This window comes from Aythya ferina, assembly GCF_964211825.1.
Source record: "Aythya ferina genome assembly, chromosome: Z".
NCBI lineage: Eukaryota > Metazoa > Chordata > Aves > Anseriformes > Anatidae > Aythya > Aythya ferina.
Genome location: NC_140299.1, coordinates 431,982 through 447,478, shown reverse-complemented (window position 1 = coordinate 447,478; position 15,497 = coordinate 431,982). Strand labels below are relative to the sequence as shown.

General features: G+C 41.2%; 1 protein-coding gene across 8 annotated transcripts in view; it reads left to right on the top strand.

Moving 5' to 3' along the window:
* LOC311426675 (E3 ubiquitin-protein ligase NEDD4-like) overlaps nt 1-15,497 on the top strand; it is a 141,958-nt gene that overhangs the window by 85,889 nt on the left and 40,572 nt on the right. The window lies entirely within an intron of this gene.

Genomic DNA, 15,497 nt, shown 5'->3' with positions numbered 1-15,497 from the left:
CTTTGGGTTACAAATATGCTAATCATTTAGTTACTTGAAATCTGCTTCAAGCAGGGCGTTATATTACCAGAAGACAATTATTTGCTTCAAATTCTATAAAAGTGGATATAAACGTTATTGTTGAAAAGTTAGCAGAATCTCCTTCCCTTTACGTGCACAGAATCTTGCGCTCTCTCCAAAGATCTGGAAGTGGAGGCTGCTGTAGTTGCTGTATTACTAACACTTCAGTATTTTTAGAAACTCTATCAGAGCGTGCCTGCCAGTACACTGAATTATTATAAACACAAGTGAACTATACTTGTTGGGAAATGATTGCAATATATTTGGTGATGCAGCTTGCAGTTATGTAGCAGTGTTTACTAACATACATCTTTCCAGAATTCAGTAATCCGTAATGGAGGTTTCTGATCCTGGACAGAACGTCTTTTTGAATGTTTGAATTGTGAGAATCACACGGTTTTCATATTTGTCTCTCTATTAAAAATAATAATAAAAATAAATAAATATGCTAATGCCCAAAAGCATTGCTGAAAGTTGTAGATCGCCGCCTTAATCCAGAAAGACAGCATTTCTTTTGCAGTTCAGAAAGCTTCAGATGGCAAGTTGTGACCTTTTAATGATTTTTTTAAATGAATGATATGAAGCGCAACACTAAAATGTCCTTGTACATGAATTATTTGCATTAGCAGTGTATCTATTTGATATATCTGGTTAAGCACAGGTTGTTGGTATTCTTTTATTTCACAACAAAGGAGATTTTTTTTTTTTTTTTGGAACATATTTCTCCCTTAAGCAGTAAATATGCTGTTATGTGGTGAATTTCTGGCCTAATGCATTAGCATGTCTTACAGAAGCTGTCTGTTGTCCAAATGTAAGCAATCTGTGTCATTTGCAAAAATGAAGTCTGATGAATGGGACTAATGGATTTATCCATATATATTCTATCATAGAAAAATGGGGATTTATAAACTATTTGCTAGAATGTGATCTGCACGATTTGCAATATGGTTTGTGCTTTTATCAAACCTATGAAGTTAGTCTGTCATCGTTGTCAAGAGTAGCTCTGGTTTAAGCAAGCAGGAGGATTTTCTGTCTTGAAATTTCCTGACTTGTGACTTGGGCAAGTTGGGGAACACAGCGTAGTGTTAGGGGCCTTGCGTTGCTTCACAAGTCTTCTCAAGCACCTCTGAAAAGCCAAAATCTGTTTGAATCCACAACATCCCAGAAATGGGATTCATCATTTCTTTATGGATAGAACAAAGGTTTGCCTGCAGTTCAGTGATTTTAGGCCTTTTGTGTTGGATGAGGAACATTCAATTAACTAGCTTGAGAGCGCTAGTGCTGCAGAACTGATGGACAAAGAGAATGCCAGCGAAATGGGTGGGAGGCAGAGGAGGTCAGACAGATCTAAGGGCTCCTTGTTTTGTCACAACGTTGTGTGGCCAGCCAACAGTTCTATGCTTTTATGTTGGACTTAGTGATTATTTCTGGCAGATCTCCTTTGACAATTTATTGCATGTTTTCTACCTTACTATGTCAGGTTTTTGTTAGCAGACAATACCACAAAGGGATCTAAGGTTTTTGCAGGTGTTAGAACCAGTGTCCTGTTTTCAGATACTTCCAAAATTTTTTTAAACAAGCCCCTTTGGACCTTAATATGAACTATGTCTGAACTATGTCTTTGAGGGAAAGTTGTCCACTGTTGAGATGCATTTTTTTTTTTTTACAGTGCACTCAGAGCATATCTCCTGACTTGTAAAAATCAGTTTGCCATTGGAGCTGCTGGTTTTCAGGTGTTCTACACCAAATGTGTACCAATATGTACATGGAGATTGTTAGCTGCTGAAAAGAAAAAAAAATACAAGTTGTAAGGTCAATACAAATAATGGGATACTGAGAGAGAAAGTTAACTTTTCAAGTAGTCTCTTTTGCCACAAAAGAATTATGTGTAAATAATAAATTCATCAGTTACAAGGTGTAGGATTGCAATAGATGCTCTACAAGGCATACTAATCAAGCCATAGAGTAACTCTGGAAGGTTTGTTTTATATAGACGTGTATATATATATTTTACAGTACTTGTGACAGTATCAGCTTTCCCCATTCACATCCAGCCTCAAGCAAATGCAAACCGTACTTTATACTCATTGGGAAAAATGAAAAATAAAACCTGTACATGTGCAGTGTCTTTATACTGCCGTCCCCACAGAAAACCTTGTAGTGGTTTTATCTTAACGAATTAGTGTTGTGTTACGCTATTTTTTCATATTTAGTTTTCTCTTAAGAGAAACAAAAAACAATGGGGTAGAGATAGGTTTACATAAAGAAGTTTCTTGTTTTCCATGTATAAACCTGTAAATACTGTGAATTTGGATCAATTAATTGCCCAAATTTTCAGGCTATATCTGTACACAGAAGAATTTCCTGTTAAATAGATGTATCTTTATCCTGCAGTAGGACCAGATAGTTTTGAGGCTTAGCAATACAGCTATGTTTTTCCTGATACTAAAAAACTGGTGTTATTTCAATACACAGTTTGTTACTTAGATTTACGGCAGGGAAAACTTCATAACCTTACCTTAAGCACTTTGTCTCTCATACCCATGGTAGCCTATGGAAAGGGGAGGCACTTTAACTCTGCCGGGGTTTGCAGCCAGGCAGTTCTCCGTTTCCAGAGGTGTGAGGGAGGGAGAACCTCGGCTCCTGAGGTGCAGGAGGTCCCGAGGCACTGCGTCGGGTTCACAGAGTGTGCTCAGTCCCTGGGAGTTGGCGTGCTCTGCTCTCTAAAGGAGCTTAAAACACTTGCTGCTTTATTTTTTACATCTGTTTTGGTCAGTCTGTGTTTGTACTGTGACCTGTCGCTCTGCCCTGATGCTGCTCACAAAAAAGCTCATAACCAGTTGGGAATCTGGGAGGTGACAGGGCAGCAATCTGGGGTGGAGGAAGCAGTAACTGGCAAGTCAAAGCCGCTGTTCCAGGCAGCAGTTCAGCGTGAACTCCCTCTCCTGTCCCCAGATTGCTGAGCTGTCTGCCTGCTTTTCAGATTTGTTTTTGTCTTGAGCAGTGAATCACAGCAGTGCTCGCCTGGGCAGGTGACATCAGTTGGATTTCTTGTGCCGGATGCCAGCCAAAACAGATGCGGGAAGAGGAGGGAGAAAAGAATTTGGAGTCTTCAGTTTGCAGCGCCAGCTCCATTCTCCATGGAGCTGATGTGTGTGTTTTCCTTGTGCTGTGTGCCTTTCCACAGCCAATGCTGTCTCCTTCTCTCAAGTTTCTGAGAGCTCAGAGCTGGAGAGCACTCTTTGCTGCCTTTTGTTAGGTCCCTGAATTTTACGGGAATTAGCATTTCTGACCAAACATTCGCAGCAAATATTTTTGCAGTCTCTGCCCTTCCTGTTTTTGTTTTGTTTTGTTATAATCAAAAGTAAATATGTAAGCATCAACTCACTGTGCAGGATACAAATAAAATAGATCGGTCACTAGTTTAAAAAAGTAATGCACCGTACAAACCCTTACTTATGTTCTTTAATTTTCACACAGAGAAATTGTATCACCAAATACACTGTTGTTTGACTGCAACCTAAGTGAGTAATTACCCACCAAAAAGACCTTACAGGAAATATTTTTGACTGAGCTAAATGGACTTGTAACTATCTTTTTCTTAAAGAATTAAATAAACCAAAGTCACCTCATCCCAGGGCACTTCTAATTTCTCTCTGGCAGTTTCTCCTCAGTGCCCGAAGAAATAGCAGGTATTGTGTTCTCGGGTCGGATACATGTGGCGTTTAGAATTCTTACAAGGTATTTGCTGCATTTTCTCTTAACGTTAGGAAAATCATTAAAGCAAAAATATTACTTCGAATACTGCCAAGTGTAATGCCTTCTCGAACATAAGCACTACTGGGATCAGACTGTTGAAAGAACTTACTTAGTAGCTTTGGAAAATTTTGCCTGAATAAATGTCAGCATGCTTTCTGTGCTGCCGTTACTGCTATCTCATTTCTCTGCCTCCTGATACTTTCCCCATTCTTTTCGTTGTCGCTGTTCTCTTTTGTTTAACCTCGGTCTACGGTTCTTCCATCAGCTGCATACCTAAAGGGCTGCATCATGGTCCAAGATAAACATGTTGATGGCTACTAATGTAATATAACTGAATACTTGGGGAAGGTGCTTAATGTGACTTCTGATCCCTTTCATCCCTGGCAATTTATAGGACACTCACACATCATTCAGGAGGAACAGGGTTTTGAAAATGTCGCTGGAGCTCTGGTATGCAGTCTTTAAACAAAAGCTTGACTCTACGATTTTACTGGGGCTTGTTTAAATTGCAGTTTTCTAGAACGTTGCTACGGAAGATGCACCTTCAGCTTCTCCAGAACGAAAGGCGACCAAGTTTTGTGCTGGAGGAGCCGTGACTCTGGTAGCTGGACACAACAGATCTGCTCTCAGTGGGAGTCGTGGCTTGTATAAATGTTAGTTGTTTGCCCCTACAGCTAAGTGTTTTTTAAGAGTTCACAAGGGGTCAGATAAACATTCAGTGGCTTTCAAAACCTGTCTCTGGTCATTTGAGTATGTTGTGTTATGTGGTCAGGTTACAGCGAATTTCAAAGCACTGCGGGGATTACTGGTCTTTCATACTGCCTTGAACTGTTTATAGTGGCTTTATGCCCAGGTCTATAGCATGCTTAAAGAGAGTACCAAATAGCAGGAATGAGTCTGTCTGTAGAATGGAAAACTGGGGACTTTTCTATCTCCTTGAGTTCTATTGTTCTATTTTACTGCTACTCTGACGTTGGTACACAGCGGTGCACGTATTCAGGTGAACAAGTTGAGGAATGGTACTCGGTGATAAAGGAATCCTACATCAGCACGAAAGGAGCTGTGTGTGTGACAGGTGACTGAAGGTATGCTTATTTGTGAAGAGCTGGTTTTGCACTACTGAAACGATTCTTTAGCCGCAGATCCCTACTTGCACATTACTTTTTATTAAAAAGTAGAGAGTCAGCAAGTGAAGGAGGAAGAGCTGCAGAGTGAAAAATCAGTGGTTAGAAAATGTACAAAGAATGCCATCTTGTTTGCTTGCATGTATGCATGCAGAATATATATACACATTATGCCTTATGATAACGATGTCCAACTAATCCTTCTATTTTCTGAGCTCCTTATTAAAATAGCAGTTCTATTCTTGATAGATTTTGAGAGAAATATTTCTACAATAGAAGAGAAAATATTTGAGGTAATTAATTATGACTTAAGGATTTTCTTAGGTTTGTCCACGTTCAGTTCCCATAGAAGTAAAATATTCTTGGTGTTTTTCAAAGGCAGCTGCATTCCAACATGCTCTAAACCTATCATCGACTTCCTCCAGACAAATCTTAGTGTACAGTTGAGACAATATGGGAAAAAAAGACTGCTGTCATACTTTTCAGCTGTTTTTTCCAAGAATAAGAAGAAAAAGCTAAAATTTTAGGAGGAGGTTATGTCAATTTTTAACGTTATTTGCTACCCTCTTGGTAATCTTTCAGCACGGTTGCAAGAGTTATACGTGCGTGTTGCTTCCTGAGCTCTTGTATCTCAATTGCTGCAGTTGTCCAGGATGTTACAGGGTTATAAACGGTGGAGTTTGTTGCAGTGAGAACATGAATCCCTCCAGCACACTGGAGCATTTATACTCGTACAATGTTTGGCTTTTCTGTGGGTTATATTTCTTAAGTGCTTTCTGCCAAGAAAGAACATGCATGCCAAAAAAAAATTGGTCATGGAAGGACAGGTGTATACTGAAACCCAAAAGGCTGGATAGAAGGCAAGACTGTTATTGGTAAGGAAAAGAAACAGAAAGGGAAAAGTAGGACTTCTTAAGCAAAAGGTAGAATAAGGAGATTAGCGAAGAGGGGAAAAGGAGTGGTAATAGAGAAAGAAGGTAAAAGATCTGTGCCATTTGAATGGTTCGTATTGTCTGCAACACAAGGCGGTATTAATGAACAATTTGCCAGCTAATTATACTCTTTATAATTGGCTTAATCTGTGCACCACTGCAGAGTTCCCCAAGCCTGCCTCTCGTGATTACCATTATTAGCAGTTCCCAGCTACAGTTGTGCTTCATTTCAGAAATCCCCTCACTATGGCTCCGTGAATTACTGGTTTCTGAAGGGGAGTTATCTGAGCAGCAGTCCTTCACAGTGAATAATTTTGAAAGGAAAAAATACAAACGCTTGGTGGAACGCAAGGGCTGAGTTTAAATAAAATAGGCAGTTCTGTGGGGATGATCACAGAGTTCTTGTCTTGAGAGTGCCAAGTCCTGCATTTATGCCAGCTAACTTTAGGCACCTAGCTGACAGAAATGCAGTCCTTGGAGGCTTTTGTTTGTCATCATTAGGGGTCTGCCCAGATGAAAAAGTTCATTAATCCAACCGAGCTGCTTCTCCTTGCTGACAGAGGGAGCTGAAGGCAGCTGCCCTTCTGTGCTGGACATCCATCAGCTGGAATGAAACTTGACCTGGGTTCTCATTCTTCTAGATCTCTGGCAGTCTGCATATCTGAAAGAAAAAAAGCATTTCCCTGGCCCTTCATTGGAGCACATTGCAATCCCCAGTTGTGGAATCTGATACTTTGTATTTTATTGTATTTTATACATTTTTGTGAAATGTCATAACGGTTTAGTCTTTTTTCTTCACATAATCTCAGCAGAAGTTGTTGGTGTTTTCTCTGTCTTATGCTGCATTTGTTCACCATCACTTTTCAGCAACACAGCTTGGAACATCAGAGTCCCGCTGCAGGTACGTTACTAGGTGTAAGGTGAGGAATACCTATCGGTCAGTCGTGTGTGGGGTCCGCTGCATGAGAGCCGTGTGCTTGAGGTATACTTCCGTGCATCCTCTCCAGGACCAGCCTCTCCCAGGCAAGAAGCAATAAAAAAAATAAAATGAGTCTGAGCAAATGAAGAATTTTGGGGCCTCTGAGAAAGCTCCAAGCAGTAAAGTCCAGTTGTCTGGGCTTTGGAGAGAGACCAGCATCTCTTCCTTGTAACAACCCTTCTGCTGTAAACCTGGCTGGATTTTGCTCTGACTTTGGTAAAGTTAGCTTCCTATCTAAAATGTAATTGTTTTCTAAATTCAGTACTCTTTTTTTTTTTTTAATACACAAGAATATAGAATTTGAATAAATTTTTTTCTTTTGGATATGAGGGATTGTGATTCCCTACTGAATCCTGTGCAGTCTCAAACATGCACAGTGTGAAAAATGTTTTGGTCCCTTTTTTGTACCAGTGGCAATACGTATTTAATTTCAAGAGCACAACAGACATTCAACTTTAGTGGCTCTAAAAAATTGTCCTGAGTGACCCAATCCTTTTTGGTCTTAGAGTACTAATGGATAGGACGGTGGTAAATTGCTGAGTTATAGTGAAGCTTCATAGTAAGATGACTTCATTTTTTTTTTTCCTGTTGTTTTTTTCATCTGTTCCTTCATTTTTTATGGAACTGTCCTATTGCATTCAGTTTCTTTGAGACTTTCTGCCCGTCCTTCCCCTTAAGCACAACAACTCTGCTCCTCTTTCCCCAACCCTCTCCCGGCTCAGGCCTGTGCTGAGCATCTCTCAGGCATGGGCTCTGCTCGCACCGACCCGCAGAGCTGCCTGTCCCCACGCAGAGCTGCCTCTTCCCGGAGGCTGCGAGCAGCGGGTACCAGCAGGTAGAGAGAGCTCTGGGAGCCCTCGTAGAGCGAAGCAACAGGAGCCCGTTTCAGCACTCCTCTGGCATACGCTTAACTACAGGAGGGATCTAACAAGGAAGCTGTTTCAGTGTAATGTAGAATACATCTTTAACTTTCTTTCTTTTCTCTGGCATTGTCCAGAGTTTTGGGGTGGGTGTTACTCATATTTCAGTAATGTATCAGATTTTGGTGTAAGTGCTTGATGGCTTTGAGTGGGTTTAAATAAGCAGTGGCAACAGAAGACAAATATTTTAAAATTTAAATATTTTATGCTTATGTACTACAGCTTACTTAATCCATTTCATTAAGGATCTAGTTGTCATGGTTGTCCATGCTCCCTAGGAAATAGACTTTTCTCGCTCAGCTGTGGCTGTTAGGGAGCGCTGCTGCCTCAGCTCTGAAACTGCGACTCTGTCTTTTATTTCTAGCTTAATCTGTGAAGGGCCTCTGTCTGGGTGTTACGCATTATCATCTTGCCAGAGATAAGACTTAGCCTTGAGCAGGCGTGCTCAAGTGTGTGTAATATCCTGGGAACCGATTGTGCGGTATCTTCTCATTAACTATTCCTAATGGGTGGAAACGATACCAGAGGGGTTACAGTAATGAAGTCATAATGTGATAGATTGGGCTGAATGAGAATAAATTCATTCTGATGTGCAGCAGTATTCCAGGGGGTATCATTAGTGCATACAGAATAATACATAGAAACCTACTGGTTCGCCCTGTGTTTTTTAATTTACTGTTTCCCAGTAACTCCTTAACAACCCAACCTGCGATTTAAAGGCAAGATTCAGATCAATGTGTCACCACAACAGACAGGAGTTTGCAGTGAGAAAGAAAATATTATGGAAACTAAAATATAACTAACCGAAATGGCTGTTCTAGTATTAAATTCGTGTGAGTGCTGTTAGAGGAACAGTGACTATTCTTTCATTACTGCACAAATGAGTGTCAAGATAATTGTTTAGGAAATGAATGAAGTTTTGGTCTTTCTGTAGTACCTTCCCTTTAAGACAGGTTTGGAATAGGAAAAAGCATAGCCACTAGAAGGCCTTCTGTTTTTTTCTGTGGTTCATTTAATGCATTGCCGTATTGTATGCCTTGAACACAAACACTGAACTAACTTTATATTATTGTTAGGTAGTAAATTCTGATTCCAAATCAAAATTTCATGTAGACCCTTTTTCAATAGAGCTATTTAAAAATAAACAAACAGTGCATTCACGTTTAACAACAAAACTTAAGTCTGCAATGTAAAATATTGTTTCCTGAGCCACTTTGCTATGTACAAAGCATTACTGAAATGTCTTCAAATTTTTAAAAACGCTGAATGGTTTATGCTACAAAAGATATAGTGCAAAAAAGAGCTAGATTAAAAACAAAAACTGCACCTTTCAGATGTTAGGTGAAAAATAGGATAGTATTGCGTATTTAAAGAATCTAACAGATGCAACTAAATGCCTTTTCACGTGTGAAAGCAGTTCATTAGAAGTGATGTGCCTACTGCTCTGTGGTGCTTGTGCTTTTAGGAACACTAAGTTTCAGGTTTCTGAATGCCTATTTTGTCAGCATTTGAATACAATTGAAAACGTCACCTTCTAAATCAGAAGTTCTAATAATTTCAGTAACAGATTATAATTCTAATCTAATTATTTCAGCATTAAATATCCCTTCTCTTAATTTTAGTTCTTTGTCGTGTTTTAAACTCTAGAAATAAAGCATGAGCTACCTCTGTATGTAAAAAGTATGGACTTAGTTTTGTAATGTATTTTTAATAAATGCTTGGTACAGGAACAATTTTTTCAAGTAAAGTCTTACATTTCCTACAAAATGTAGAGTCAGTGACTGGTTTTCTTTTAGGCTTTTTTTTTATTTATCATTATTGTGGTAGCAAGGAGAGATTGAAAATAGTTAGACAAATCATCTCATTTGACTGGTACGTGAGTTTTCCTCCTTAATCGAAACCACAGTTTAGGATTCTGCACCGCACGTGCATACCGTGCTTACAGCCGAGCTGAGGCTCTGCCAGCAGGACTGCTCCTGCTCCCCAGCCCTCTCCAAAGGCAAGAACCCTGAGCCTTGCCACCTCAAGTGTGTCTATGCCAGCCCACATCATCTGGGGGAGGAAAAGGGAGCTCCATGCCCAGGCAGAGGTATTGATGTTGTGGGAGTCACAGTGGTGCAGTGGGAAAACAGTGGATGGCTACAGACTCCCTCCGAAAAATGGAAGGGAAGAAGAGAAGCTGGAGTCGCACTTCATGTACGAGAGATGTTTGAGCATGTGAAGGTCAGCGATGGAGACCACAAGTTCCATCAAATGGATAGAAACAGGACCTGGAAACTACAGGGCCTCAGTCCTGGGAAAGCACAGGAATGAGTCTGCCTGGAAAGTGTTCCAAGCCAAATGAAGCTGGAAACTGGGAAAAGCCAGGAGAAGCTACCAAAGGCAAGTCAAGCCTGACTTACCTATGTCTCCTTCTGCAAAAATGTAACACTTTTCTACAAAAAAAATAGAAAACCAGTACTGTTTTTGTTCATGAAGTGACAAAAGCAGGATTTTGCTTCATTGTTACAACACAACACTGTGTAATATATTTAGTTTGCTAATTGAGGTGAAAAGAGCTCTCTGTCCGGGTAAAATACGTGATTTTTATCTAAAGCAACTAGGTATTTTCTGCTCCTGAGTTGTTTTTTCACTTTTGGTATGTGCAACTCTATTGCATTTATGCTGTGAAGATGTAGTGCTGTAGAGGTGTGAGTCTTTAAAACTCTGGGAAGGGCTTCAGTGACACTTGGCAGTGATATATCATTTCTCAAGTGCAGGGCCCAAGTAATGCATAAGCAAAATTTGCTTAATTCTTGCTTAATTTTATACTGTTTTATAATAATTTGGCAGCTGAATTTGCTCAGTTGTGATAATCACCTCTTCACGACCTCCCTCTTTTTGTCCTTGGTTTAGTTTATTTTGCCAGTTTCTCCAGGCTTATACCACCTCATTAGCTGCTGACTTGTAGAAAACATCAGCTTAAAGCTCGACTGTATCTCCCCAAAGCCTCATGTAGTCCTGCACAGTGAGGGGATGACGTATGTTGACATACTGATCGTTCTTCGTGACTAAGGCTGCCAGTGTTAAAATTGTCCCCTAATGATTATAGCCCCTCAGCCCTCTTTGGTTACACACCAGGGCACATCACGGCGGTGCACTGCATTTCCGAGTCCCCCAACAGGAGCTCCTGCTCTTAGGCATGAAAGAAAGATGAGAAAATAACAACAGAAGATAAAGATCTGACCCATTGTTTCACCAAACACGTGAGAACTGATTGAACAATGCAACTCCTCTCTTAGCTTTTCACGGAGCCCTCTGTTTGCAACTTGCAGGTCTTGCATTCACGTTCTTTCTCTGCCACCCCCTTAAGGCGGATGAGTACTGTGCAGAAGTGCAAATACACCGTGCTGCCTTCTTGTCCCTGCATGCACTGGTCCAGCCTGTGCACTTCGAAGGGAGAGTTTGGTCTCAGATCAGTTCAGTGCCACCCAGCCTTTCTCATGGCCTGGCCCTGGAAGCGTGTCCATCGCATCAGTGCCTGCACAGGTGTCCTATTCCTGCCCGTGTTGTGGTCCCTCATCACTGAATTATGTTCACATGAGCGCCCTTCACACGGCTGTTCTTGTCATGTTAGGTGTCACCCTGCTAGTCCATCAGGGATTTGAAAAGACTGGAATTAACATACCTTTCGTCTATTTAGAATAGAATTCAAAGATAACACGGGCTCTGCACCTCCTCACTCTGTTTGTGCCATCGAAGTTACTACAGGGGTTGTGTCACCCAGCTCTGAAATCAAGCAATATCAGGACTGGAATGCAGCATCTGCTGAAACAGCGCCCAGAAATAGTACACAACAATTTTTAAGGGGGGGAAGCTGGGAGCACCGTGATTAACTGAAAATGCCAAGGGAACTGTAGGTGGGTGGAGTGCTTCTATCCAGTGTGGGATTTGGCTAGAGAACCAGAACATCTCTGAACTTCTGAGGGATTGGTGATAACCACAGCTGATCAGGACTCACCTCCGCATCACGGATGAGCATCAACATGAAGCAACATGAATTCTGCTGTATCTTTCAATTTTATTTTTTATTCATCTTTTCCCCATTTCTGTCCATTATTGAAATTTCACGTACAGATGATGAGGTCTCTGCAGTGGTTTGCAGGTGTTGCCAGTTCCCAGGCAGAGGCAATGAACGGCACAGTTTCACAAGAGCATTCAGTGGGAACCTCTTGGTGAGCTTTCCCAACACACGCCTGTCCTGGCCCTCTTGCTCGAGTTCCTACCTCCTTGCTGTGCCATCCATTCTCCTCAGTCATTCCAGTGAAATTATTTATAGAGTCACGTACCGAACTAGATCAGGCAATTAATGTTCTGCCCTGCCCTCCCCGATGAGATCATCTGTGTTAGTGAGCAGCAGGTCCTGTAGAGAGCCTCCTCTGGTTGGAGCATCTGTCACCTGGCTGAAGAAATTGTCCTCAAGGCCAGGCATCTTCCACTTGATGCATTCTCTGACCCTATGATAAAAGCATCTTTATGGTAGCTCAGGTGGTGTTTCAAAGAGAATTTCCATGCAGTTATCTTTTTACTAGCGTTAAATACTTATCTGCTTCATATTTGGACTGTGAAGAGCATTTTCCATGTGCACGAGCTGCATTTTTCTTGAATGAAAAGCTGCATAAAGAGCTCTACAAATAAGTATGCATAGTTTTTTTCTGATTAGTTGATATTGGGGTAATTGTATTGAAGTGGGGTGTTGAATGTACTTGCTATTTGGCAGTAGTAAGGGAGAAACATGTTAATTCCCTAAGAGCAATACCTGTTACCAGTTATTTCTGGTAGCTGATAAGAAGGGTAATAATCAAAACTCCATAATTAAAAATACGTTAGCTGTTTTTACTTAAATTCGGAAAAGACAGGCTCCTTGGTGCAGGCACTCTTTTTGCGTTGCTACGTGAGCTTGTAGCACAGCAGCATGTGTCCATGCTTTGGGACAGTAGCACTTGGTGCTCTTTGTGGCAGAAACAGCATTTTTGTTACGTTATCATATAAAATATGAATTTTAATACTAAATGTAATGCTTTGCTATGAGAAATATGTAAACTTGGCTTCAAAGGAGCAGCATGCACTTCCTGGAATTCTGTGCATAGTGTGGTTATAAATAAGCAGCAGGTTATTTGGGATTCACTAGGGCTGATATCTGGTATCGTTAACAGTATCTGGCAGAAATTGTTTTCCCTGACAGACAGTTGATTTTTGATTAATGCAATATGCTTTGTTATGAAAACCAGTATCTTAGAAGATTAATGAATACCAAGCATAAATCCAGCATGGTGACTGGCTCATAAAGCAAATACGTATATGCTATTTAATTACTTTCCATCTCATCTCTTGCCAAAATTTTATTCCTTTGGAAGCATCATAGAAGCATCACAGTCGAATTTAAATCATTTTAAAATAGGACAAAAAATGGTGCTAGGCATGGGTTGCAAATACAGGGTTTAATTCTGGCTTTAAAATTAATTAATTTGAAAGGGAATTATTTTTCATTTGTGCATGATTGCATAGCACTGGAAACATTATGTACAATTAAGTACACTTTTTCAGTCTATAAGAAAGTATTCTCTTTGTTGCCCAAGTTGTTAATAACCTGCAATAATTGATGTTTTCTGCTTCGTTGCTACTGGTTTACGAACTTATTGTTCCCTTACATGCAGTGTCCTTGTCCCCATGGCGGGGCCCTTGCCCCTGGTTCTCCCGTCTCATTAGACCTGTCTGCTAGGAGCGTGTGCTTCGTTCAGCGCCACGTGGGACAGCGCTCCAGCACGTTCCGGGGACTTGGCGCTGCCAGCGAGCTCCTGGGACACGTGGCACTTTGAGGAGGTGCAGCACCAAGGGGCAGGAGGGAATCTCTCCGTGCGGTGCCGAACTGTGCCGCCTGTGTTCTCCTTGGTTTTATTCCTGTTGCCCTCTGTTACTTACCAGCAGGGAAGATCATCAGATCCACGTGTATGCGATTCAAGCGGGGAGGTGCTCTGCATTTCTGGTTTGTGTATGGGATGTGTTAAAGTCAGATGGAACTTACCTGAAAGTTTTTAAAGAGAAATGGCCCTTGAGGTTTAGTTGAATTTGCAGCTTTGTCTGCTCTTTCGGTGAAACTGTTAATTGTAAAAACTAGTGGTTTGTGAAAAAATGCTGAATTAGCTTTGAGGTGTCTCTAAATGATAAAGACAATGCCTGAGCAGTGCTTTAAGGATACAAAGTTTTTAAAGAAATCCCAGTCCAGTCAGCATGCAAATATTTTCCACTGAAAATATATCTACTGCTCTTGAATGTATTGATTGGACAGACATTTCAAGAACAGACATTGCTGTTTTGTGAGAAAATCATTGAGAGCTATTTCTTTCTAGGTTTTACTGAAGCGTGAAGTGAATGATAACGGAGCATGTTCTCCCTCTCAAAGTTTATCCTTAGTTTGTGCATCTCTGCTGCTATGTCAGGTTCCTTTCCCTCTGTCAGCCCTTGTAAGCGTGTTGCTGGAAGGGCGCTGAGAAACCTTGTGGGAATTTCTGCACTGTCCGAAGCGGTGGGTGTGAGTGGGTGACTTGGCCACTGCGTATGGTCCAGTTTGAGCATCTTAAGCACCGCTGAGCATTGAAAGATGAGATAGCTAACGTGAACCTTGAGACCTGGAAGTTTCCAGGTGGTTGCTGGCGGTGCTTGCTCCAAAGCCAACCTGTGCCGTGGCGGACCGGGAGGCAGGCGGGAGGCCTTCCTTGCCTTCCCTGGAGGCCGGCTCCCACCGCTGCCTCCCAGCAGTGCCTTCAGGCTGCTCACTCCGAGACACGGCGCTGGTCGAGCCTGCAGCAAAGAACATTGTCACGTTTTGGGCGGTTTTTGACTTCTATTGAATTAAATATGGAAAAGTAGCGGTCGTGGTCTGCATACAGGCATAACTGTGCATGAGTATCGTGGTGGCACGGTGTGGCCTGAACGCTGGCGTAGCCACATCCACGAGCCAGGCCTGAAGTGCTGCACGAGTGGTCAGCTCGGCGAGTGGGAGAGGTGGGAGTTCCCTAAGGGCTGCCTCTAGGAGATGTACCTAACTGTTCCTTGCAAAGTCAGTGTGCTTAGTCACTGGAACAGCAGTTTCTACTTTTTTTTTTTTTTTAATACTTTCTAATACTTTGTTTTCTCTTTGATAAAATGATAATTTTTTATTTGGGGAAAAATGTTTACAATTCATGCAGTTCTCTCTTCACCGATTGGATGCCAGGCTCCCCCTCCCATACCGGTTCCACGTGGATATAACGTTTTCCTGTTTTCCTTACCATACAAGTCAAAAAGTCACCAAGCTTTGACATGAACGTTTCAACTACGTGGTGAACTGTAATTTCACTCTGCTTTTTCAAATGTGGATGGAGACTATAATTCATGCAAAGAGTGGATTATTATTATTTTATGCTTTGAATTATACATGAGTTGGCACAGAAAACATTTGAATTTCATCAGTGCTTAACGTAGATGCTGTGGACTAAGAAGGCATTTTGGAGTGTCACATAAATGCTCTGCTGAAATAGCTTAATTGTAACCACTGATAATGCGCAACAATAAAGGGGTAGAAACCAGTAATTGCAAAAATAATGGTACCAAACCATCTTTATTCTTGCTTCCTTGTCCTTGGATTACTGTTTATAAATTTTTGCTTTTCTGATGTAAAAATTTTAGGAGTAAAAAGACTTCT